This window comes from Macrobrachium nipponense, chromosome 2 (genome assembly GCF_015104395.2).
Source record: "Macrobrachium nipponense isolate FS-2020 chromosome 2, ASM1510439v2, whole genome shotgun sequence".
NCBI lineage: Eukaryota > Metazoa > Arthropoda > Malacostraca > Decapoda > Palaemonidae > Macrobrachium > Macrobrachium nipponense.
In genome coordinates this window covers 26562665-26588402 of record NC_087201.1, presented here as the reverse complement: position 1 = coordinate 26588402, position 25738 = coordinate 26562665, and the positions used below count along the sequence as shown (strand labels likewise).

At 35.6% G+C, this 25738-nt stretch overlaps 1 protein-coding gene across 2 annotated transcripts in view; it reads left to right on the top strand.

Moving 5' to 3' along the window:
* LOC135220497 (hemicentin-1-like) overlaps window positions 1-25738 on the top strand; it is a 669901-nt gene that overhangs the window by 539552 nt on the left and 104611 nt on the right. The window lies entirely within an intron of this gene.

The following is a 25738-nucleotide window of genomic DNA, read 5'->3' as shown; positions in this document are numbered from 1 at the left end:
AACATCTCTAAAGCAGAGTACTCTCTAATGGCCACTCACTTTGTAACTTTATCAACATCATATACTACGTTATCTTTGATCAGATTCTAACTATGCTAAAATAATCCAAGGAAGCGCGGACACATATAATGGAAGAATGATGCCATTACCGTCATTGTATACTCATTGTACTCGTATATATGTGGCAGCCATCTAAACCAACACACTATCCGTTCACATTCCAGAATGATCAGGTTGTGTTTATCCTTATCTAGAATTAACCATGCCCTGTATATAGAGATACAAGAGTAAGCGCCTTCGCATTAACGAAAAAACAATCCTATATATATATATATATATATAATAATATATATTATATATAATATATTATATATATATATTAATATGTATATATATATATATTTATATATATATATATACATACAGTATTATATATTTTATTATATATAGTAATATTATCTATATATAGTATATATTATATATTATTAATATATATATACAAATAAATTATATATATATACAAATATGTATATTATATATATTTATATATATATATATATATAAATATCATAATAGTAAATATATATATATATATATAATATATATATATATACACAAATATATCTATATATATATATATATATATATTATGTATGTATGTATGTAGTATGTATGTATGTATGTATGTATGTATGTATGTATGTATGTATGTATGTATCACAGAGACAAAACAGCATTATTTCACACAAACCAATCCACAAATATTAAAACAAAATCTTGTGGAGGTAATATTCATTACCTTCCAAAAGGACATATACAAAAAATGCATGGCGCATTCAGATGTCCGCCCTTGTGTAGTACAAACACGAACACAAATCACCGTGGGATTAGGAAAATCATATTTACAGAAATAACAGCGCAGTAAATGGACGCAGTTATTACTGTTCTCTGATGAAACACAATAAACTTTCGCGGAAATACAACGGTTGATTAGTTTCCATTAGTTAAAGTCGCGTCTCCCTTCAGCGCTTTGGTATTAAGATCACTTTTTTTTTCAATCAAGTTTATTTTAGCTTCCTGGTTTGTGGCTTTGCTTGCAATTCCGTTATTAGGTGGTTATTGGATTAAGGGTTGGAAATCTTGACAGAAAACATCTTCAGCTGAATGAGGAAAAAAGTAACATGTATTAGCAAATTAATAAATAGAGAAATATAACGAAGTCACAAGGCTTGATCGGACCTCCAGATTACTCGGGACGAGTGCAAGAGTTTCCTCTCACATATAAGTTGTTAGCATTATATGCCTAACTTTTAACATAAATTATAAGGTGCTAAACTCTACGGTCAAATAGAGCCTTGTTTAACCAACGAAAATTGAAATGAGTACGCTATTTTTTATTATAAATAATTGTTCTGTACTGTTTAACATGCACGATATTTATTTATTTTTTTTTTTACATTTTCATTCAAATCAATGAGTCATAGATATCCTATTCTAAAATTCCTGTATCTTTAACTCAACGCGAAACACCTTTTTCAGACCTTTTGAGGCTCTTCCATAGATCTCTCCTAATCCCCCCCCCCCCCTCCCCCACAACAAGAACATCAACAACACCAACAGAGTGCTTACACACACACGCGCGCACACACACACACACACACTTATTATATATATATTATATATATATAGATATATATATATATATATATATATATATATTATTTATATGTATATACATATATGTGTGTTTGTGTTTGTGTGTGTATATATATATATATATATATATATATATATATATATATATATATATATATATCCGAGCCAGTAAGTAATTTCCGCTACGAAGTCCGCAGAATGATTAATTTGCGGTTTGCTATTTTATTAAAGTGTGACCTTTCATTTGAGGTCAGTGGTGAGCGAAGGCTCGAAAGATGGCGAATATATGAATAAATTCAGTGAATGTATTTATAAATCATGGGCTGTTATAGCCAAGCATCGTGCTAGAGACCGAAATTTCTTTTGATGCGAGAGTGTTTTTGAAGTGATCGATAAATATAGAGAAACAAATTGATAAGTAGAAAGTGTTTATGTTTGCTTACCCGGGGAGTAAGCCTGCAAACTTCTTTGTTGTTGTTGTTCTTGTTGGGGTGTTGAGAAATCCCTATAGAAGAGACTAGAAAGGTCTGAAAAAGGTGTTTCGCATCAAGTTAAAGATACAAGAATTTTATGATAGGATATTTATTATATTTTAATTAATGAAAATGTAAAAAAAAAAAATATATGCATGTTAAGCAATACAGCAAAATTATATCTAATTAAATATAGAGTATTAATTTAATTTGATTTGGTGAAATCAGGCTTTATTTGTCCGTAGATTTTAACATATTTTAATTTATTTGGTGTGCTGAATTTAATTTTAGCACATTTTAATTTATTTGATGTGTTGAATTTAGGCTTTGTTTCTGTTCAATTATATTTTGTTTCCTCTTATAAATGAGAATGTATGAACGTGTTAAATTTGTGTCCTTTTTATTTGATGCTTGTTGTTAGTACGAAGGGGTCGAATCACGCCTTGCTACAACACCGCCGTCTAAATCAAGAAATAATTTCCACGGAAGGGGATATCCTCATCCACTTAGGGTGGAATTTATCCGTGTGAAATATCGTATGATAAGCGAATGAAAAGCGCAGTTAATTATGCCAAAAGTTCTCTTGTAATCGGATGTAACTTTTTATGGTAATTAGATAAATATAAACTTTTAGAGCATTCCCTCTTTTCGGGGGGGAGGGAAAAGTTTGTCGGCAACAGATGACTTCATTGGCAAATCCTGGCGGGGAAATGTTATTGAAAATATTTTACAAATACATAATTAACTCGTCGCTTGCTGAGCTGCAGTTTCCTCTCAGTCTTCCTCCTACTCTTATTCCATCTGTTTGTTTAATAATTATTAAACAAACAGTTGGAATAAGAGTAGGAGGAAGAATGATTTATTAAGCTTTACGGAAGAATGGATTAGCATTCAATCATCGAGAGGACAGCCGACTGATGTCATGTAATCTTCAGTTGCATACTTCATTAGCTTCTCACTGTTATCATAATCCAAATTCTCTAGCGAGTTTTATTGTTAATGATGATCCCATTCTTTTTATGACCTTCGATCCCTTCGAATTACGAAATAAAATTGAACGGTCATAAGGAGATCATTAATGCACAGTTGTCCAGTAAGAGGTGTTATCTTATAAACATTCACCTTGTCTAACCAGGAGAGTTTTATCAATTATTATTATTTATTTATTTATTTATTTTTCCTTTTTTTTTTGTCTATCACAGTCCTCCAATTCGACTGGGTGATATTTATAATGTGGGGTTCCGTATTGCATCATGCCTCCTTAGGAGTCCATCACTTTTCTTGCTATGTGCGTCGTTTCTAGGATCACACTCTTCTGCATGAGACCTGGAGCTACATCAGCCTCTAGTTTTTCCAGGTTCCTTTTCAGGGATCTTGGGATCGTGCCTAGTGTTCCTATGATTATGGATACAATTTCCACTGGCATATCCCATATCCTTCTTATTTCTATTTTCAAGTCTTGATATTTATCCATTTTTCCTTCTCTTTCTCTTCAACTCTGGTGACCCATGGTATTGCGACATCAATGAGTGATACTTTCTTCTTGATTTTGTCAATCAACGTCACGTCTGGTCTATTTGCACTTATCACCCTATCTGTTCTGATACCATAGTCCCAGAGGATCTTTGCCTGGTCGTTATTATTATTATTATTATTATTATTATTATTATTATTATTATTATTATTATTATTATTATTATTATTATTATTATTATTATTATTATTCCAAAAGATACAGAATTCAATTTTCATAAACCAAGGCAGGTTTTCTTATTGAAATTATGTATATTTCTAGGTATGTTAAGGAATTATTATAATAATGATAATATAAATGGCAACATTGGCAAGTGTCAATTCATTCATTTAAATGCCTCTTATTTGCTGTTTTCCTTGTTTATGCATCATGCAATGACGCACTGCTGCCAAGTGTCATCACGAAATGAGAAAGCATTCCGTCAACATCATTGCCAAAACGAAAGAATTATAAGATTGAACAAGGCGTGATCCGACATCCGGCTTACTCGAGGCACGTGCTAAAGTCTATGGTCAAATATGTGTAGTTTCACCAACGAAAATTGAAATAAATGCGCTATATTCTGTTAGAAATCATTTTTCTGTACTGTTTAACAGGCACGTTATTTATTTTTTACATTCTCATTCTAATAAATAAATTATGCGTAACGTATCCTAAAATTCCTACATTAACCAACAACAAAGTAGTTTGTGGGCTTTCTCCCCGAGTAAGCAAAAATACTGAAATAATGACTTGATCTGAAGTTGCACCAGTAGCGCCCTTCGAGGGAAACGCGTGGAATGTATGGTGCTGAACGCGTTCAAAGCATTAAGGATGCATGAACGGTTGATTAAGAGCGACCAAGTAAGTAAATGATTCGTTTACGAGTGAGGGATGTTCGGGAAAGTCATTCAGAACGAATTTCCATTGGGTATTTAATTCTCATATGCATAAGGAGAGGAGAGACTGCTTTTGCTGATAATATCACTGTAGACTGGTGTTACGTTGCGGTAAAAGGTAAATTATTTTCCGGAAAAACCGAGAAAGATATTGGGCAGCCGATTCTCATTATAAAAAGAATGCCATAGTGTACAGAGAAAAGAAATATAAGAAAAGAAACTGATGATGCGAGCGATCGGCAGTATTAATTCGTAAGCATAATAAGGGAAAGGCAAAACGCGGCAGCTGCGATAACAAATATATTATATATATATATAAATATAAATGTATATATATATGTGTGTGTGTGTGTGTGTGTATTAAATAATAAACATATCCGATTCCACTACAAAGCCCAGGGCCTAAATCCGGAGCTCGTAACATCCATGCTCTTAACACGGCTGCAGTAAACACGAGAACCGCTGGGAAAAACTCCACAGAATATGTCCGCTGTCAAGTGCTCAAATGAACATAAGCTTTTTACACAGAAATTGTTATGTGGAGATCATTTGTTAACGGGATCCCTGGAAACGTTGAGTAGCTACTTTCTCTCTCTCTCTCTCTCTCTCTCTCTCTCTCTCTCTCTCTTCTCTCTCTGACCCACGAAGTGTTTTATAGTCTTTTCCCTTATGTTCTGTTAACTTTCATAATTTTCATAAATTACCATTAACAGTAGAAGCATGATACTGTTTTCTGTTTAGCAATCACCCATTTTTATTTACTGTTTATTTTGATAGTTGTAATATTTTAGAAGTGCCGCTGTGTGCGTCGATCATTTTAATTCTCATGAAGATACCAAACCTGCGATTATATCTGATAAATGTCTCTGGTTTATAAATATTAATGATTCATACAGAATGACATACTGTTATCCATTCATAATGGTGAGAGGACTCCGGAACGGGCAAAACCCGTATCATTGACGTTACAAAATACGATTCCCTTCTCGTTTGACCTTTAAATGGAAAGCCATTTCCCTTGAATCGTGGACGTAGTCACTGTTATATCATAATCAGTATACTATACTATTGATCATTTCGTAATAGAATTGAAAATCAGTCACAGCATTAAGAAATACGCAGAATACTTCCGTGTAACCTTTCCATTCCCAACCAAATTAATAATTCAGTAGTCGGTGAAAAAGGTTTTATGTTCGATTGAATCAGCAGCAAAAGAGCTCGCGTTAAGAACACCTTCCTTTCTTCTGAACTTTATTTCACAGTCTTTTATGAATTACAGCAAATAATTATCGTGAAGCGAAATTTGATTCCATTATTTACATAAGAGAATTGAGATCGTTGCGTAGATAAAAAAAAAATATTGGACGACAGCATGGACACCAAACGAAGATGTAATTACTGACGCACCACTGTGTGTGTGTGTGGACAAGGAAACAACACCAAATCCAACATCAGCAACTACGAAACGAACCTCTTCCGCGAAGAACCTCCTGGTCCCATCGCAGCAATGAAACGTCTTCGGAAACTTTGTTGAACTAATTCTCCGAAAATCAGCCTCGTCGTCTAACACACTTTTAAAAGATCTGGACATCAGGGCGATCTCAGGGGTCGTTTCTCTCACTCTCTTTTTAATTGAGGAGGCATCTTACTTCTCTCATATCTGAAGCCATTGGGGCGGATGTTCCGAGTCCCAAAAGATGAGAGAGACGTAACATAATGTAAGAAATCCTCATTATGAATTCAGTGTTTGGTGAAAGATGAATAGGATTACGCTTGTGGGTCATTAAGGTGTTTCTATTATGCGAGGTGAGCCTCGTAACATATTTCAGCCTCTAATTTTATTTCTAAGTTTATGAAACCTTCTCTGAGAAATTGAAACACTTCAGATCCCAGATGAATACATATATTGCCGTAGGGGTCTACCCGGTACAATATCTTCATATTATTCGAGGTATCTTTCTGAAGTATGACGATATAAACTGTTTCGTACATCCATCCATCATGGTATGCACATTGGATTACAAGGGACTTCACTGGAATAAAGGATATTCAAGAACTCCTACAGATCAATGTCCTATTCTACGATGCATCTGTGGTCACTCAGGACGTTTCGAAGGGAAACAGGTTGGTTCTAAATCATGAAAATATCCCGGGAATCTTTTGGATATCTTTGTGGGTGAATTTTTGCATAAACTATAGTTAATTCTTATTATTCATGGTCTATAATTATAGTTTTAACTTTCAATTTCAACAAGTTTTATTCCATTCAGCTTCCGAGATACGGGTACAACAATGTAGCAAATAAGATTGACGGTTTTTACCACTGGAATGACGAATATATGATCGCAAAATGCTAACAACTTCACACTTCCATAGATACATCCCAACCTACCCTTCAGCAGCTCACACTAACCAAGTGAGGTTTGCTTCGGCCTTGGACTCCCCCAACTCTATCAATTTTGACGCAGAGCGAAGCGTCAAAGTAACAACGCACACCAACAAAAGGTTTAGAACAGTGGTTCTCAACCAGAGGTGAATAGTGACCATAGATTGGCAGGCTCAAACTGGCTCTAGGACCACACAAAACGCATGCTAAGACTGGCTCTAGGGCCACACTAAACACAGTGTGCATCGGTCTGCACTACTGAGCGGTCGCGATGGGCTTTCTCTCCACTAGCTTGCATGCTTGTGTTAATATTTTGTTGCATATCATTTGGAATGCACCTTTTATGGCAGACAATTTTGGTGAAAGGGTGCATGGGCCAAAAATGATAAGGACCCCTGGCTTAGAAGAGCAATGTATATTAGTAAGTTAGGAGAAACTAATTTAGAAATGACGTAATGCCGAGACTAGTGCTATTTTGAGGTATTCGAAATATTAGTTGTTTTCCATAAACAAATTAATTCATGCTTAAGGGTTTTGGTTTTTTTGAGGCCCAGTTCACTTGACTGCTTCATTAGATGGCCGAGTGCGTGTTTAGTGGTGACTCCTTTACATTCAGAAGAAGGCCTTCACATAGTAAGATGGAGCCTGTCATGAGACGGGTTTCATACATGTGCATTTTGACATTCACATATGTGAAGAGTCTCGTTTTTCAGACCTTTTTAGGCTTTCCCACCTCCCCAGCAACGACAACAACAAAGTAGTTTTTTAGTCTTACTCCCCGAGTAAGCGAAAATGTTCACATTGCACTTTAAACAAACCTATTCAAAGTCAAAATTTTTTGTACGTATAAAAGCGCAATTGTTGTTAAGGAGCGTTCCGTGACAGGGAAATAAGCGTGTTATTTAATGGACCTTCTGGCGATAGATTAAAACATTAAAAAAATATTTTAAAAAGTTAATCGATTTTTCTGTCTTACGGGAATGATGAACTAAAAAGGTTAATCTCCTTGCTTGTTAATTTTTTATATTTCACGGACAATTTTAATTTAAAAACTTGTTAGTATGTCCATTTATATATATGTATATATATTAATCCTTATAATTATTAGTACATAAATAGATATACCAGTATTAGCTAACTATCAATCTATCTATAGCACTCTCCCATCTGTTAATTAGCTTTCATGTGTATGATTGTATATAAATTAGTCATCATTTTTACTTAATTATGCCCATTTTTCAGTCGGTATGAGCGTCTGTATTCGTGATGGGTGTAGTGCGGAGCAGAAACATTGGTTAATACAAACATCAACAGCCTATGCGCGGTTTCCTCGCCTAATTAGATTCAGCTTCCGTCCGTAATATTTTCCAGACAATATTTGTCTCTGAAATTTTTGTCGACCCACATCTACAGATTCACTTCCAAATCTTATATAAAGTTTTGGGATCTTTTTTCGTTTATTATACGGCCGTAAATACATAGATAATTAACAGTAGTAGCTCCAGGGATCTTTCCCTAGCATGTCGTAATGAGGACATCATTTTTTTCGGTCTTCCAGATCCGGATTTTCAGTAGGAAGTTCGTGTATGTGGGTAAGGAGGGGAAACGTTTGTTCTGCTTAGTTTTGGTGTTTCTGAGACGAGGGGAGAGAAAGATGATACTGAGGAAAATGGTAGAGTTTTCCATTACTAGCAAACATATGTATACAGAAATTATGTATGAAAATTCGTACAGTAATTAAGTCTACGGGCATACCCGGCCTCGTTTCACGGGCAGACCCAGCTCCGTTTCAGGGAATCCCTTCTCATCCCCACCCCCTTCGGAGATGGTTGGAGGTAGGATGAAGCCCCATTATAAACCATCTTAGGGGTCCCCACTATAACACTGCCAATTTTCATGCCCATCTAACCAGCCGTTTGACCGTGATTAAGTGACAAACGGACAGGCAGACATTACGCCCATTATAGTAAGATACTATAACATTCGTATTTCTCAGTCTCTATAAGCCTTGGATATACTCAGCCACATTTACATATTTCCATATGTATGTATGTATGTCAATAAATTCTTCTGATAAACAGGATACATCTCAAGTGATAAAGGCCCATTAAAACAGTGTGGTTTAAAACTAAGAACTATATTTCGTTGGACTGGCATCCACCCTTGATAAGGGTGGATGTCAGTCCAAAGAAGTATAGTAGTCATTAGTTTTAAACCACTGTTTTAATGGGGCTTTTATACTTTAGATGTGTGTGTGTGTGTGTGCGTGTATGTGTGTGTGCGTGGTGACGTGGTCTCTCTCACACAGCTTCAGTCTAGGACTGAAATCACTCAAAACTGTTAGCTGCAGTGACAGCGAGAGTTAAACAATACTTAGGGTTGTAATAACAAATGTTACCAATAACAACACCGTTTGCTCCTCAGGACGAATTTTCCACTTCTTATTCGTTGGCCTTCAAACCGCTCACCAAAATATTTCACTCACTGGCGTGAAATATCATCGACTCTCATTGGTTGTAGACGATGTCAGTTTAGCTGTCTTCCTGTCTATTAAAACTCAATCATTTAAAAAGTCAGTCAGGCACATAACTTTTGGTTTATCAATATGGCGCTGACTGCTCTGCTACATGTTTCTCTGCCTGTTGCATTGTTCAGTGCACGAAAGTAGAAGTGTACACAGATATATATATATATTATATATATATATATATATATATATATATATATATCTATATATATATATAATATATTTAATATATAATATATATATATATAATAATATATATAAATATATGGATGTATAGATATACATATATATATATATATATATATTATTTTATAATATATAATATTTATAATATATATAAGTATTATGATATTAATATTATATGTATGTTATTTATATAATATATATGTGTGTGTGTGTGTGTGTGTGTGTGTGTGTGTGTATACTTCAGAATGCAAGCTTTTTATTGTAACTGACAATTAGATAGAAAAAAAAAAGATTTATTGTTATTTGCGTAACTTCGAACTTAAAATATATGAGACATAGTAGTCAGTCAGCACCATAACAAAGGAATCGAGTTTTTCCGATTTTTCCGATTTAATCTTTTGGGAAAACCGATACAAGAAGAAAATTCCGACAATTACCGGATGTGCGAACTCGCCACCAAAGCGATTGTTTATTTTTCCATGCCTTTTTTACCGTTAGCTCAATAGAACCTTGACCGAAGTAATAGATGTCCAAAGGTCATCAAGGTCACGTAATGGAACAGAGGAGAATGTAGAACAAATGGGAGGGTTGGGTCTGGTAGTTGTGATGTGACACGAAGTTCCGCATTCACTGTGAGTGCAGTATGCTAGACAGAGGAAAATAAGGACATCTGAGAGCTTTGCCAACACAAAATGCCTGAATTTTTTTTTAAAGAAGAGGTTGTACAGGGTGTCCATAAAGTCCTAGTACCATTACAATTATTTATTGCTCAGAAACCATATAACATAGAGTACTGCAGTTTCTTGCAGAATGAAGCGCGCTGAATGTAAACGTGAGGAAATGTAGAATATTCTACAAAAAACTGCATTACTCTATATTCTATGGTTTTTGAGCAATAATTACTTGTAATGGTACTGGGACTTTATGGACACCTTATAATTTGAAACCAAAATGTCAATATTCAGAGGCGATAACATTGAAAGGGGAACAGACTGAGAAAGGGGAACAGACAGTTTCGGTGATACCGAATTTGAATAGGGCATGGGGCAGCCACTGAAAAAGTAGAGGAATGTAAGACTGAAGTATGAAGAAAGGTGTATGGGATGACGGTCACTTGTCGATTGAAGAATGAATCATAGAATCATAAATAGATTCTTTTAAAACCCAAATAAACCAGAACTAAACAACTTCCTTCACTCATTCTGAAATCAGCGAACGTATCCACAGAAGGAAGTAGGCCATCGCACCTAATCTATCTCTAGAACTTTGAAGAAAGTCGAGTTCTTCCAGCGTTTTTGTGCGAGGAACCCATTTAGAACAATGTCTCTAGCATTTTATCAAGATTCCACTTCATAGTTTTCGAAGACTTTGTTCTTTAAGCAACATTTTCCAACTCTAGGAAATGAAATCAACCTTTATCTTTCTTTCTTTTTTATTTCGATACATTTTTATCCTAGTTAGCTGATGTACGCTTTTCAAGTTTACACTTTTGTCAGATAACACGTAATGATACTTGTGAAGTCGTGAGACAGCCATTTCCAAGTCGGTTTTGTTAACCTTTCCCCAGCCCCTTGAAATACGTTAAATGTCTTTCTACATCAGGATTGATTTATGAACTTGGATTGCATCCCGTTATTTCCTTTACGCTTTCATTTATTACATATTTTCATTAAAATATTTACGTTCGTGTCTTTCACTAATGATATAAACAGCCAATTGACTGCTTATATGCAAAATTCATCTTTTTATTAAATTATTTTTTTTCTTCTGGTAAACGTATAATACCATTTTTTTCATAATTCCAGCTAAGCTGGATGCATATACTATTTTTATGTTTTATAATTTGACAGTGGAATAATATTGACAAAAAACTGGAAGCCCCTGGCATAAAAGAAGATTGTGTCTCGCATGAATAGCACGCTTCATTTTTCGCCTGTTATTCTTTTAACCATGGCTGGAGAATATTTGCTAAAAACTCAAGACCCCAGCAGCCGTGAGAGACAATATTTATGTATGAAGACGCTTCGGACCAAGGATTAGTGCTGTCTCCTCAAAACGCGTCACCTGTTTTGCTTGTTTAAGCTGCTAGTGGACGAGTGGAGATAAACATCTCTAGATTTTTTGTTTCTCTGTCTTTTTGAACGTCCTGGAACTTTATTTTAGCAGCGGAGAAAGACTGCTTTGATTTATCTTTGTTTTCCATGTTTGCATTTTATGTAGATGTTAACTGCTCTTTAGTCTGTTGGTACTTTTCAGAATTCGTCTCATTCTTGCCAAACACGATTTTAGGAGAGTTTATCTTTCCGCTTTAGTTTGTTTAGTCTTCTGTTCGACTGAGAAGCGTCAGTGCCAAGTGGAATTTTATCACAACCGAGACAGAGTTCCTTTTGCTCAAGAAACCGGGTGTAGAATTACACTTGATATGTCCAATTTTAATTTGCCTGATAACTATATATTTTTGCTTACTCGAGGAGTAAGCCTACAAACTACGTTTCGTGTTGAGTTAAAGGTACGGGAATTTTAGGATAGGATATTTATGATGTATTTATTAGAATTAAATGTAAAGAATAAATAATGCTCATGTTAAACAGTAAAAAAAATTATTTCTAATAAATTACAGAGTATTAATTTTAATTATCTCTGGTGAAACAAGGGTCTGTTTTACCGTAGGTTTTAGCACATTTTAATTTACGTTAAGTTAGGAATATAACGTTTACAACTTTTGCGTGAGGGGAAAATCTTACAAGCGTCTCGTGTAAGCTGGAGGGCGGATCACGCCTTGTTATATGATCAATTTTCCTAACCTTAACTTAAACTCTCTGTCAAAGACCTTTTAAAATGGCTAATTCCTGGGAATTACAAAAGAAGGATCTTGGTGCTAAACATTTTTCACCTGAATATGTATTTAAATATATTTATAAAGTGATTAAGAGTAGTCGTTATAGTTTTCAACAAATTATGAAATTAAAAGAATACAATACAGGAAAGGTAGAAATTTGTTACATGTATACATTGAAAGTTGATCATTCAAATTGTGGAATAAAAAACCATTTGCTTCAATATATAAGGAATTTTGAAAGATACTAATAGCCACGGCATACTATGTGCTCTAAGGAATATTGATATAGAAGCATTGATATGTTCACATAGATATATCGTTCTTTGAATGTCATCGATGATTGCTGAAAATGAGAGAACTTGTCTCGTCATTTTATGTGTAAAATATAGTGAGCAACCTCAGAGAATCCCAGGAATAATAATTGCAACAACACTTCTTTCCTTAATGATTACGTCATTGGTTTTCCTTTATTTAGCCGTGAGCTGGGCAGTCCTTTAATTAGCTGTCAGATGGGTAATCCTTGTTCAAGTCTTTAAATTTGGAGGGGCCTGGTTTCGATTACTACCTAACATGCCTTGCAGCTGATAGTGAAAATAGGAACTCTCTCTCTCTCTCTCTCTCTCTCTCTCTCTCTCTCTCTCTCTCTCTCTCTCTCCCTCTCTCTCTCTCTCTATCTCTCTTCTCTCTCTCTCTACTCTCTCTCTCTCTCTTCTCTCTCTCTTCTCTCTCTCTCTCTCTCTCTCTCTCTCAGATACCCATTCTTTGATGAAGTTGCTAAGTCCTTTACCTTTTCCATGAACACTGAAAAGGTGACACACTTATCAGTATATTAATGTTTTTGAGAATGATTTGTAGTGATTATAAGCTATTTAGTAGAACTCTAGGTTTACTGAGAACTATTCTTGAACATGCAATGCCATTGAATACGTTCCAGTAAAAGTAATTGGTAAGTATTGCAAAATACTGTTTTGAATAAGTGTTATTAGGACGTATCCGTAATGAAAACTATGTATCATTATTAATCCACTTTTTCGTCTGAATATACACGACATTAATATGTATATTTTCCATTCAGAATCCATTCCCCTGCATTCCTGTCATTTATCAATAAATTGTCCGCGTGAGGTTCACGTCAGTATGCAGGAAACAAAAATCTTAAAAAAGCTATTTACCCAGAGTCATGAATACGAACCTTCCATCTCCTGTTAGTTGGGAAACATATCCTTGATTATTTTCCCAGATGCATTACAGGATAAAAGCACAATTAATTCCTGGGCATTAAGCGGATACTAGCCGTGCGATGAAGTATGCAACAGGAGGTTTAATTACGTTAAAAGGGGCTTCTCTCCTGGCAGTTGCTGACGACGATAGGCTTCCGCAATTGGGTCATAATTTATGGGACGATGGTGCTTGAAGATATTGCTTGCCCCGTTAACATTACGTTAGTGTGGTACAAGCCTTCGTCCCATTCGTTTTTTTTATATATATAATGCAATGCGAGAGCGCTGATGTTGCTCACTTGTTTAGCTTTCATTTGTCAGGAACGAATTTTAGTGTGTGTAACGTAGTTAATAAAAAAAGTTTACTTATACGTATATATAATATATATATATATATATATATATATATATATATATATATATATATATATATATATATTATATCTATATATATATAATAATATATATATATATAAATATATATATATATATATAGATATATATATATATATATATATATATATATATATATATATTATATATATATAATATATATATATATACATATATATAATATATAAATATATAATATATATATATTATCGCGAATGTAATGCTGGACACATTATCCCGTAAGTCGGACTAGCAGTGGTGGTGCTAGGCAACTGTACACGTGTATCATTGTATCATTGTATCGAGAGTACCTGGATAATTAAAAGTGCCTAGGATGCAACCCTCCATTCACTAAAACAGCAAAAACAAGGCGTGACCCGACCTCCTGCTACTCGGGATGCGTGCAAGGTTTGCTCCTCATGCTTTTAAAGTGAATTATGTGCTAAATTCTACGTTCATTTAGATCCATGTTTCGCCAACGGAAATTAGAATAAATACGCTATATTCTATTAGAAATGCTTTACCTGTATTGTTTAACATACATATTATATATTTATTATATTTTCATTCTAATAAATAAATCATAAATATCGTATCCTAAATTTCCTGTATCTTTAAAAAAACAACAACAACCAAACAAACAAACAAACAAACTAGTTTGTAGACTGACTCTCCTAGTAAGCGAAAAGTGGAAACTGCCATTTGATGAACTAGTCATGTACATTGCAAATAGTTTATTTGGCATGAAATAAAAATTTGCGTAGTAAACATTCCTTTCGAAATCCACACCAAATCATGGGGACAACGATGTACACTGCAATAATAAAGCACTTTTTGTAAAAAAATGGTGATTGGCTTCGTCGGTAAATTGAAGTCAATTACAGTTTTCATTTGATGTTCTTGTAGGGTTTGGTTTGACAGAACGTAATCCGCTTACTTCGCTGAACACTTTTCAAATAAACCGTTTGAAAAGGGGGAATACCTCATGCCAAATAAAATGACACCCTTACAAAAATGTTCATGTCATAATTCAGGAAGATTATTTATGCACATTTTTGCATCTCACTTTGTTAAGGTAGCGCCTCAGGGAAGTGGTCGGTGTGTTGTTGGTGTACCACCTCGGTGGCCGCGAGTTCGATTCTCGGGCATTCCATTGAGGAGTGAGATATGTGTATTTCTGGTGATAGAAGTTCACTCTCGACGTGGTTCGGATGTCACGTAAAGCCGTTGTTCCCGTTGCTGAATAACCACTGAATAACCATGCAACGTAAAAACACCATACAAACAAACAAACTAAGTTAATGTGGTTGTTAAGTGCAAGAAGAATATGTTTTGGAAAAAGGACAAGGGTTTATCAATAGTAAGTGTATTAGAAGTTACGCTTAAATATTATGGGGGGAAGTTTACAAAAATAGGCACATATAGTACGAAGTATTTTGTTTTGTTTATAATACTGTTTTGTCTTCATTCAAGTTACTGATATTTACATTCATTCTAAAAAAGGTCCAATTTGCAGTCAGTCCCAGAATCAGGGGATTGGATCTAACTCTATTTTCGGTTGCAGAAATAATAATAGTAATGTATTTTTGAGGCCTCGAGTTGGGGCCGTTCTTCATGGGTTTAGCAATATAACTAGATTTGCAAAGTAATGTAGCTCCCACATGAACATCTTTTCGTAAAGTGCACATCAAGCTGGAGAACTTTCTTGTGCTTCTCTGGCACTCCGAGATGCCATAGTAGATTCACATCACCCGTGCATCTGATGTCTAGGCCAATCCCTTACGACGCTCTCTCGAGAGAGTTCATATAAGCATGATGTTTTTTCCACCTCTCCTTAGGGGTACGTCTTTCAAAAGTATCCCTCAGGAGAGATGGAACATATATCCTGCCTATGTGAACCTTCGAGAGAGACTGAGAGTTTCCAGCCCTGTGACTGGCTTATCAACAGCCAATCAGAAGCGTCACAAGGGACTGGCCTAGATATCAGATGCACGGGTGATGTGAATCTACTATAGTACTCAACACTGCATGGTAAATGTAAAGTAGACGGCTGCACGAAGATATCTGTTATTGATATAATACGCCGACCACACAATATAGGAATGGGTGTAAATAAATCTCTGATCCTCGAGGGTCAAATAGTAAACATAGCGTCACCCAAGGAGCTAGGTGACGCGGAGGTAATAATCCAAAGTAGCACCACAAATTCTTTATTGTTTATAGTATGTTTTGGTCGTTGATGGATTGACACTTCTAAGAAAAGTTCCATACGGAGAGTTTTCTTTATTTTGATAACTTTCGTATGCAAGGGTCCTCACAACAGACTGAATCTAAAACGCTGTTTTTTTTAAACTATGATGTCTAAGCATTGAATAATGTACCTGTCTGTCAGTTTACGTTTGGTCGTCATCAGGTTGAAATTGGGTACTACAACCTCACCCCTTTCTGGAGTCAAGGCGTACGGTTGAATGATATAAAAGCAATGTAGTTAAGACTTAGTTACGATGTAGAGTGAAAGGTTTTATAGCGCTTATATTTTAAGTTTTCTGTAAAAGAAACGTATTGTGCCAGCACTGTCCTTCCGTCCGCCCTTAGATCTGAAAAGCTACTGAGTCAAGAGGGCTGCAAATTGGTATTTTGATCATCCACCCTCCAAGCATCAAATATATACCAAATTGCAACACTAGCCTCAGTAGTTTCTATATTTAAGGTTAAAGTTAGCCATGGATCGTGCATGGATCGGTCATAGTTGATGGTTTTATACAGCAATATACCTTGTACAGAAAACTTGTTTGTTTTTTACAATAATCACTCCAGACATGTCAGTATGATATGTTCTTTCTACAGTTTACTTTCAGGAGAATCTGTCTGTTTCCTTCGGTCCTCTGAGGTTGAATTTCTAAACAAACCGCTATAGCTTTCTTATCTTTGAAGGTATTAAAGCCTTCAAACTTAGTTAAATTATCTATGGATGATGCGATTTCAACATGTTATATTTAGAGGTTAGAGATCAGTAGGAATTTGCCACGGCCGGAAAGACCATTCAACAAACTAAATTTTTTTTTTCTGCCGTGATTTAGTGTTGAAGTTATTTGTTCCCTGACAGTTATTTTGCTTTTAACATAGCATTAAGAATTTAATATGTTTTTATGTCCACTTTATAAAGATTTTTGTTAAAGTGTATTTTCATGAAATGGATTATCAACATTACCGTAGCCAAATACCTGTATCTTGAAAGAGGCTAAAGGCCGCTTCATTCCGGGTCAATGGTCTTTGTTGTCCCAACGTTCCTCCTCTCTTCAGCATTCCCCTCCTTGTGGGGTTGAGCAATAGCAGTCAGTATGTTTTCCCTGGCCGTCCGGCTCCAGCCATAAACAAAATATTGTTGCATTTCGTTAGGCTGGGGTTCGTCGTATAACGAAGGCAGAGGAGACACGAAGAGAGAGCTCCGCCATTTGCATAAGTAATAAAGTTCGTTTGCAAACTAAGCCCACATCATGAATATTCAAAATGTTCAGCGAAGAGCCAAGAAGGATTGTAGATATTACTTTACAGTGTTTGTCCTACACGAGTGACTACATTCTGTAGCTTGTTCTCGAAAGGACTCGACAGCCTGCCAAGAGGAATTATCTACTACTAAGTGCACCTTTAAAAACCTCTCCGCCCGCACTAGAGTCAATTTCGGATCCCACAATAAGCTGTAGGTCCCGTTGCTAAGTAACCAATTGGTTCCTAGTCACGAGAAATAGTCTAAAACTTCGGACCAGCCCTAGGAGAGCTGTTAAACTAAGTTATACTTAACTTAGAATAATTTCATGAAGATGGTGCAATAGCGGGAAGTGCCTGGGAACCTTCTCAAATAGAGAAGCACTCACAACAGTCCTTTCATAAAGGAAGTAAGACATTCGCCGATTTGTACATATGCAAAGGCCCTGTAAAACCTCATAAGAGGTTGGAGTCGCGGTAACAGAGGTAATGGGTAAAAGAAGTAGAAAGAACATGTAATAAAACGTATGCTTTCAGCTAACAGGGAGCCATTAGTATTGCTTATTGGCTCAGTCTCTTAAGTGGTAAAGGTACCTTTTTGGAAATGACGATTTTTGGATGGTATTAAAGTCGTTTCGTTTAGTCCTCGCTATAACTGAGCCTTAGAGGTGAATCGAGAAAATATGGAACGTGATGAATATATAGATAAATAAATCCACGAAGATATATATATATATATATATATATATATATATATATATATTATATATATATATGTATGATATATATACGTAAATGACTGTGTAACTTTATTTTTTTTAAATGGGGGGTGGGGGGGGTGGGGGAGTGTTGGGCTGGTGTTTAAAGACGATAGGTTCTTCCCAATCCTCAAATAGATTCGGCGCAATGAGATAAACATAGTAGATGAGAAAAGAGAAAAGCCTTTTAATTCATTATGAAAGTTAAATGCGAACAATTAAAGTGAAAAACAGGTCCGGAACCACGAATTTCAGCGAAATAAATAAGACGAAATATGTGAGGAGGCGCAAGACATTAAACGGGCCACTCGGCCAGTATTGCAGATCCGGGTCGTTCCAACACGCGTAAGCATAAAGAGAACTTGTCTTCCTGAGTGCCATTCAATAATTATCTTAATGGATGTGGAAGAGAGAGAAAAAGAACACGTCGTCATCAAAATGAAGTGTTACAGTTCACTAGTTTTTAGTTCACTCCCTTAACTGAGCGAGAACTGCATTAGCATGACAGCAACACTTCAACATGATATCAATTATCGTATTGGTCAAGTACAGGCTTTCCAGCATTGCAGGAAAGTGCTCAATCCATCTACATTTTGTAAGTCATTGAAAATGAAATGTGAATGGTTATATGATGCAAGTGTTCACTTTTTGCTTCGTTGTGGATATCAAGATAAGCCATTTATTCCCTCATGTGTTTCTATGGTCAAGATTCCGTATACATATTTTTACGTATGCAGTGAGGATTATGCAGAGCTTTAGTTGTTAGTCATAGAAAAAGAATGAAATGAAACTTAACTCCTTTATCTTCATCTGACTGAAACGGCAAACTCAGATGTGAAGCAACAAGAGGTGATCAGACCCCCAGCTTACTCGTGGCGCATGCTAAAATCTACAGTCAAAGTTCGAGTTGTCACCAACGAAAATTCAAATAAATACGCTATATTTATTTATGAATAATTCTTCTGTGCTGTTTAACATGCACGTTGTTTATTTTGTACATTTACCTTCTGACAGATAAATCATAAATATCCTATCCTAAAATTCCTGTCTTTAAATCAATACGAAACACGTTTATCAGACCTGTTTTGGCTTTATCATAGGGCTTTCCTAACCCCGAGCAACGTCAAAGTAGTTTGTAGGCGAGTAAGCAAAAATATCTGTACCTATCTCAAACGTACGGGACGGAATACGAGATCACCCTCGTGGCTGAGAAATGACTTTCAACCGTTTCAATCTTCCTCTTAAGGGTGAAGCCGCGACTGTTTTATGGAAATTATTGCCAATGCCTTGTTTAGATGAATGTGAGTACGATATTTCATACTCGAATTCTTCCGGGTTCGGTCTAAGTCTCTCGATCTACTGTTATGGAGGTTGGTGCTTCAGATTAAATAGACTCCTGTTCTGCGTGAGAGAGAAGGTATTTCGGAATTTCACAGTTTATTTGTTCACTTACTCGGGTAGTAAGCCCACAAACTACTTTATTGCTGTTTTTGTTCTTGTTCTTGTTGGGGGAGGAGGGAAGCAGGAAAGGTCTACGGAGCGCATAAAAAAGTCTGAAAAAAAAGTGTTTCGCGTTGAGTTAAAGATACAGGATTTTCAGGATTGGATACTTATGATTTATTCATTTGAATGATAATGTAAAAAATAAATAATTTGCATGTTAAAAAGTACAGAAAAATTATTTATAATAAAATATAGCATATTTATTTTAATTTTCGTTGATGAAACAAGCCTCTACTTGACCGTAGATTTTAGCATTTTTTAATTTATGTTAAAAGTTAGTAATATGTTTACAACTTACGCGTAAGGGGAAAATCTCGCACGCGTCCCAAGTAAGCTGGAGGCTGGATTGCACCTTGTTTGTTTTTTAAACCTTTGGTCTTGTTTTAGTGTTGTTTCGTAGGAACTTTGCTGTTGAGTTCTTGTACAAAAGAGGAGATAAATGAATTGAAATACTCAACATCCAACTCTTTTTGTTTCATGAGAGAGAGAGAGAGAGAGAGAGAGAGAGAGAGAGAGAGAGAGAGAGAGAGAGAGAGATGCATTTACACATTTACACAAAAATCTCACCTTGTTGTGGACATCGCCCCATGTTGTAAATGAAACTTCTACAGCAAGTGGAATCTAAAAGCAGCCAAATAACTGAAAAGCGAGCGATCGAGAGACTTCCTCCCACTTTATCCATTTCTGTAAACAGTTCCTCTTTTTTACGTGTGCGTGATTTTTGTTTATGACGACATTTATAGTCTTTCATATCAAGTGGACTCTATAAATTGCCGGAGGAACGGAGAGAGTCAGTCCTCGTTCCCCGAGAGAATTCTCTGGAAAAACGCTACTCGGAGGCGATTTAATATCAGATCTCGGGGAAGGTAGTTGGAAAGAAGAGAGTGTGGGAGTCTGTGTGTCATCTCCAACGATACTCCTTCCCGTTTGGGAAAAAAATAATGAGAGAGAGAGAGAGAGAGAGAGAGAGAGAGAAGAGAGGAGAGAGAGGCGAGAGAGAGAGGAGAGAGAGAGAGAGAGGAGAAGAGAGAAAGTCTTAGGCGTCTTTGCGATCGTTATCTCTTTCCAGGTTATTTATGCGTTTAATCCCCCCGTTACGCTTTTGCTGACGAGAAGGCTGCGTTTGTTTTCCTTTTTTACAGAGCTGGTCCTAAGTTGCCGCTTTATCATTTTAAGTGTTATATTCTCGCACGGAAAACCCCGAAAACCTAATGGGCGTTATCGTTTAAGAGTGTCTCGAATTTCTTTTCCAAGCAGAATTTATATTATGTTGTTTGTTTTACGTTTTATATCGCCATGCGCCTTTTCTCTCCTAAAGGGGGTAGCGCTTGAACCTCCTGGTCCTCAGGAATTTTGGAGTGGAGTTGCCAGCCCCATCACCTTCGTGTTGATACCCATTCACAGATGGGTCAGATGTTAAAGGGGATGGAGGGTGTGCTACGGAACCATGACCTTGGTCTCGTAGGAGTGGAAGGCATTATGAATCCTCTTTTCAGGAAACTGACACAACATCACCTGCCCAATATAGCTTCATGCGGAACCTATCGCCAAAACTTCAACCTTCTACGCACAAGCTAATATATATTTCACATCTACAAACATATATTCTTCATGAACTCACTCATAAAGATAATTATGCGACTTCAAAATTATATAAGACAAGCATCAGATAACAGGACAGTTTTCGTTCATATATATATATATATATATATATATATATATATATATATATATATATCTATATATATATAAAACGATAATCCTGTCAATGGAGACAGACGATATAGTTTTCCAAAACCAGGTAGCACTCCAGGTAATCTAAAAAGACATTATGATTTCAACTCCTAGCCTGCTGTAAGAGACTTACGAATGATTCTTGTTAAGTCCCCCGTGGGCAATACTTAAGATTCTTTGAGACGTGCCTTTTGAGTCGCCTAGTTGCAACCGCTCTTGTTATTTTTATTGTATCTCAGCTCATATTCTCTTTCTTCCACCTTAGTTTCCTCAACCGTCGCATAACGATTTATTCATAATGCAACTGCTTTGAGGTTTTCCTCCTCTTGCACCTTTCAAACCTTCTACTGTCAATTTCTGTTTCAGCGCTGAATGACCTCATAGGTCCCAGTGATTGGCTTATGGCCTAAATTCTATATTCAATTCAATTGTCCAGCGAGACCACAAGACAACACCATATATTTGAAGTCATGATAGACCTTCTCAGCCATAACTTTGAATTTGGCCCCATCCACCCCACCAGTAGATATTGTGCTTTTAGCTTACTCGGGGACTAAGCCTACAACTTCTTTGTTGTTGTTGTTGTTGTTCTTGCTGTTGTTCTTAATGGTGGGTAGGAAATTCATATAGAAAAGCATAGAAAGGTCTGGAAAAGATGTTTCACGTTGAGTTGAACATACAGGAATTTTGGGATAGGATATTTATGATTTATTTATTAGACCGAAGAATGTAAAAAATGACTAATGTGCATGCTAAACAATACAGGCGAATTATTTCTAATAAAAGAACGCATATTTATTTTAATTTTCGTTGGTTGAAAGAGGGCTGTTATCGACCATAGATTTTAGAACGCTCCTGAGAAAGTATGAGGTCTTACCAGTGATGCCGTTTTTTCTTCACAACATTGGCTTTTAGCAGTGTTACCATATGCAGTTCATCTGATTTTTTTTACTTTATTTATAATTTAATGGTTAGAAAACTACACTTCACTAGCTTAATATAAAGTATTTTTGACGAAGAAAATAAAGGATTTCAATAAAATTCATATGTATGAATAAGCAGGATATGTTTTATATCTTTATTTTCATAATAAAACATAAAAAGGCAAAGTGAAATTTTTTTTTCTTCGGCGCCGTGGCCTGTGGTTGGAAAAGCCACGGAGGGTTGCCAGATGTCACCAGAAAGCCACACTAATAGACGAAATTCCTCAAAACGGCAACCCTGGGTCTGACTTCTTCCGACAAAGGCTCCGCATGATATGAGCAGCATAAGCCAATAATCTCATCTAAAAGTAGGTGATTAGACAAACCTCAGACAGAACTGAAATGCTGGATGTTTCACTGGTCAGCATTTCAAACTCCCAAGGAGGCAACTTATCCTAATACTATGAGTGATTTCAGTCGTATATGGAAGAACAAGGTGTTATCCGACCTCCAGCTTACTCAAGATGCTTGCAAGATTTTCCCCTCACGCATAAGTTGCAAGCTTTTAACGTAAATTAAAACGTGCTAAAATATACCTATAAACAGACCCTTGCTTCACCAACGAAAATTAAAATAAGTACGCTATATATTATATCAGATAATTTTCCGTGGTGTTCAACATGCACACTATTTATTTTTCACATTTTTATTCGAATACATAAATCATAAATTATCCTATCTTAAAATTCCTGTATCTTTAACACAACGCAAAACGCCAGCCTTTTTCTCGCCTTTTTAGGTTCATCCGTAGACCTCTCCTACCCCTTGACAAAGTAGTTTGTAGGCTCACTCACCGAGTAAGGGTAAAATGAAAATGATCACTTCTTCCCCTCGCGCCGTCCCCACCCGGACACCCTCGAAAATGAGTTGGCGTCACCAGCGAACCCCGAAAATATCGCCCTGAATATTTATTAGAAGTCATAACGGGATAAAAGCTTCATTGAATAATGAATACGGAATGAGACACGATCCCGGTGATGATGTAAGAACCCTAGGCCTAATCTCTTAAAAAAAAAGGGCTGAACTTCGCGTAGGAAATGCCGATATATTTCTCTCTCTCTCTCTCTCTCTCTCTCTCTCTCTCTCTCTCTCTCTCTCTCCATTAAATTCCAATCAATCATTCAAAATTTTTTTTATGAATTTTAAACCACCAGGATTTGTTAAGTAAAGTATGTTATATTATATATATATACTATATATATATATATATAATTATAGATATAGTATATATATATATATTAATATATAATAATATATATATATAATAATATATAATATATATATATATAATATATATATAGAATATATATATATATATATTTATATAATGCCAGTAGATGTACAGCGAATTTTCTCAGAAAAAAGTTTTGTCTTGACATCAAGAAAAATTGTTCGTCAAACAGCTCTTGTTGTTGTTCTTCTTTTTCTTCTTCTTCTTCTTAGCCTCTACATAAAAGATGAGACTAATATTTCACTCTCTCTCTCTCTCTCTCTCTCTCTCTCTCTCTCTCGTCTCTCTCTCTCTTCTCTCGCTCTCGTCTCTCTCTCTCTCTCTCTCTCTCTCTCTCTCTCTCTCTCTCTCTCTCTCTCAATTTGTGATAAGCCTGACAACAAACAGCTAGATAATTATTTCTCTGTGTACAGAACTAAAGGTGATGTATCAAGAAAATTCGTTCCTGATCTTAATTTTTACTCATTTCATTTTATAGAATCTTTCTCTTTATGATTACTGGAGTATTATTTACATAATGCTGACACCATTTCTTATATAAGTGGTTTTTATTGGTTTCAATTCTATTCGAATATTGTACAGAATACTTAATGTTACTTCACTTTACAACAAATGAGGCGTATTCCGACCTTCTGCTTTCTCGGAATACTCGGAACGCATGCAGGAATTTCCCTTCATGCATAAATAATCATACACATTATGTTCCTCACTTAACGTAAATTGAAACGTGCTAAAATTAGCGGTCAAATAGAGCCTTCTTTCTCCAACAAAAATTGAAACAAGTATCCTAGATTTTATTATTAATAATTGTTCTGTACCGTTTAATGTTTTTTACATATGCATTCTAATACATAAATCATAAATATCCTATCCTCAAATTCCTGTATCTTTAACTCAACGAGAAACCCTTTTTTTAGCCATTTTTAGGCTCTTTGATAGGGGTTTCCTACCACCCCCAACATGAACATCAACAACAAAGTAGTCTGTAGGCCTACTCTCCGAGTAAGCGGAAATCTCGACAGGAATGTTTAAAGCTCGTGAATGAACAGATTCAGGAAAATGAAATGATGTCGAAATAATTTTTGTTTTATTATGAAACGATTTCGGGTCAAATTTGCAATGTATTTCATTGTATGAAACCAATTGAAACACGCGTCATCGTCTTTAATTAACATGTAAAAGGGGCCCAGACTAATGTCAAGACGACGCCACAAAAAAACGTTTTATGAACCGAGTCTTCACAGGAAATGTTACCAGAACGTTGCAATAAGTTCTGGCTGTGGAAGAAATCCTCGCTCAAAAGGAAAAAATAAATAATAAATAAGTAAATAAATAAAATTTTTAAAAACGTCATCATAGAGACATTTCAGTATCTTCAGGTTTATAAAACGAGTCCATTGGAAACGATATACGAAAACAAAGAAAAAAGAAAAAAGACCTTGAAGCATTTTAATAAGCATAAAATAGATGATTGCTCCATCATTCACGACGCAGGAGATTCATGATTCGCATCTAATTCGTGATCAACGCTAAAGCAAACTTTATTGGCAATCAAGCGCCGTTAATTGTGTTTGTTAGGTGGTGTCCTCCCCGTCGCCTGGGAATGAGTTTTCAGCTCTTTTTAATAAATCTCTGTGATACATTTATTTGATGCCGTCGGTTCTTGGTATTGCGTCATGAAGGATGATGATATGATTGCGTTTCGCTCCGTCAGTCGAAATTCTGAGTTCAGATGCAGTCCGAGTAACTGTGAAAATTGATTTGCATAAGCTGACGTCATGTGTTGTATGGGCACGATTTCGTATATATATATATATATATATATATATATAGATATATATATATATATATATATATATATATTATATATATGAGAGCAAAGGGAAACTCGTGCTTAGTTTAGAGACATTTGCAAATAGCAAAATGAATCTGACAAATAGTGAATTGCGCC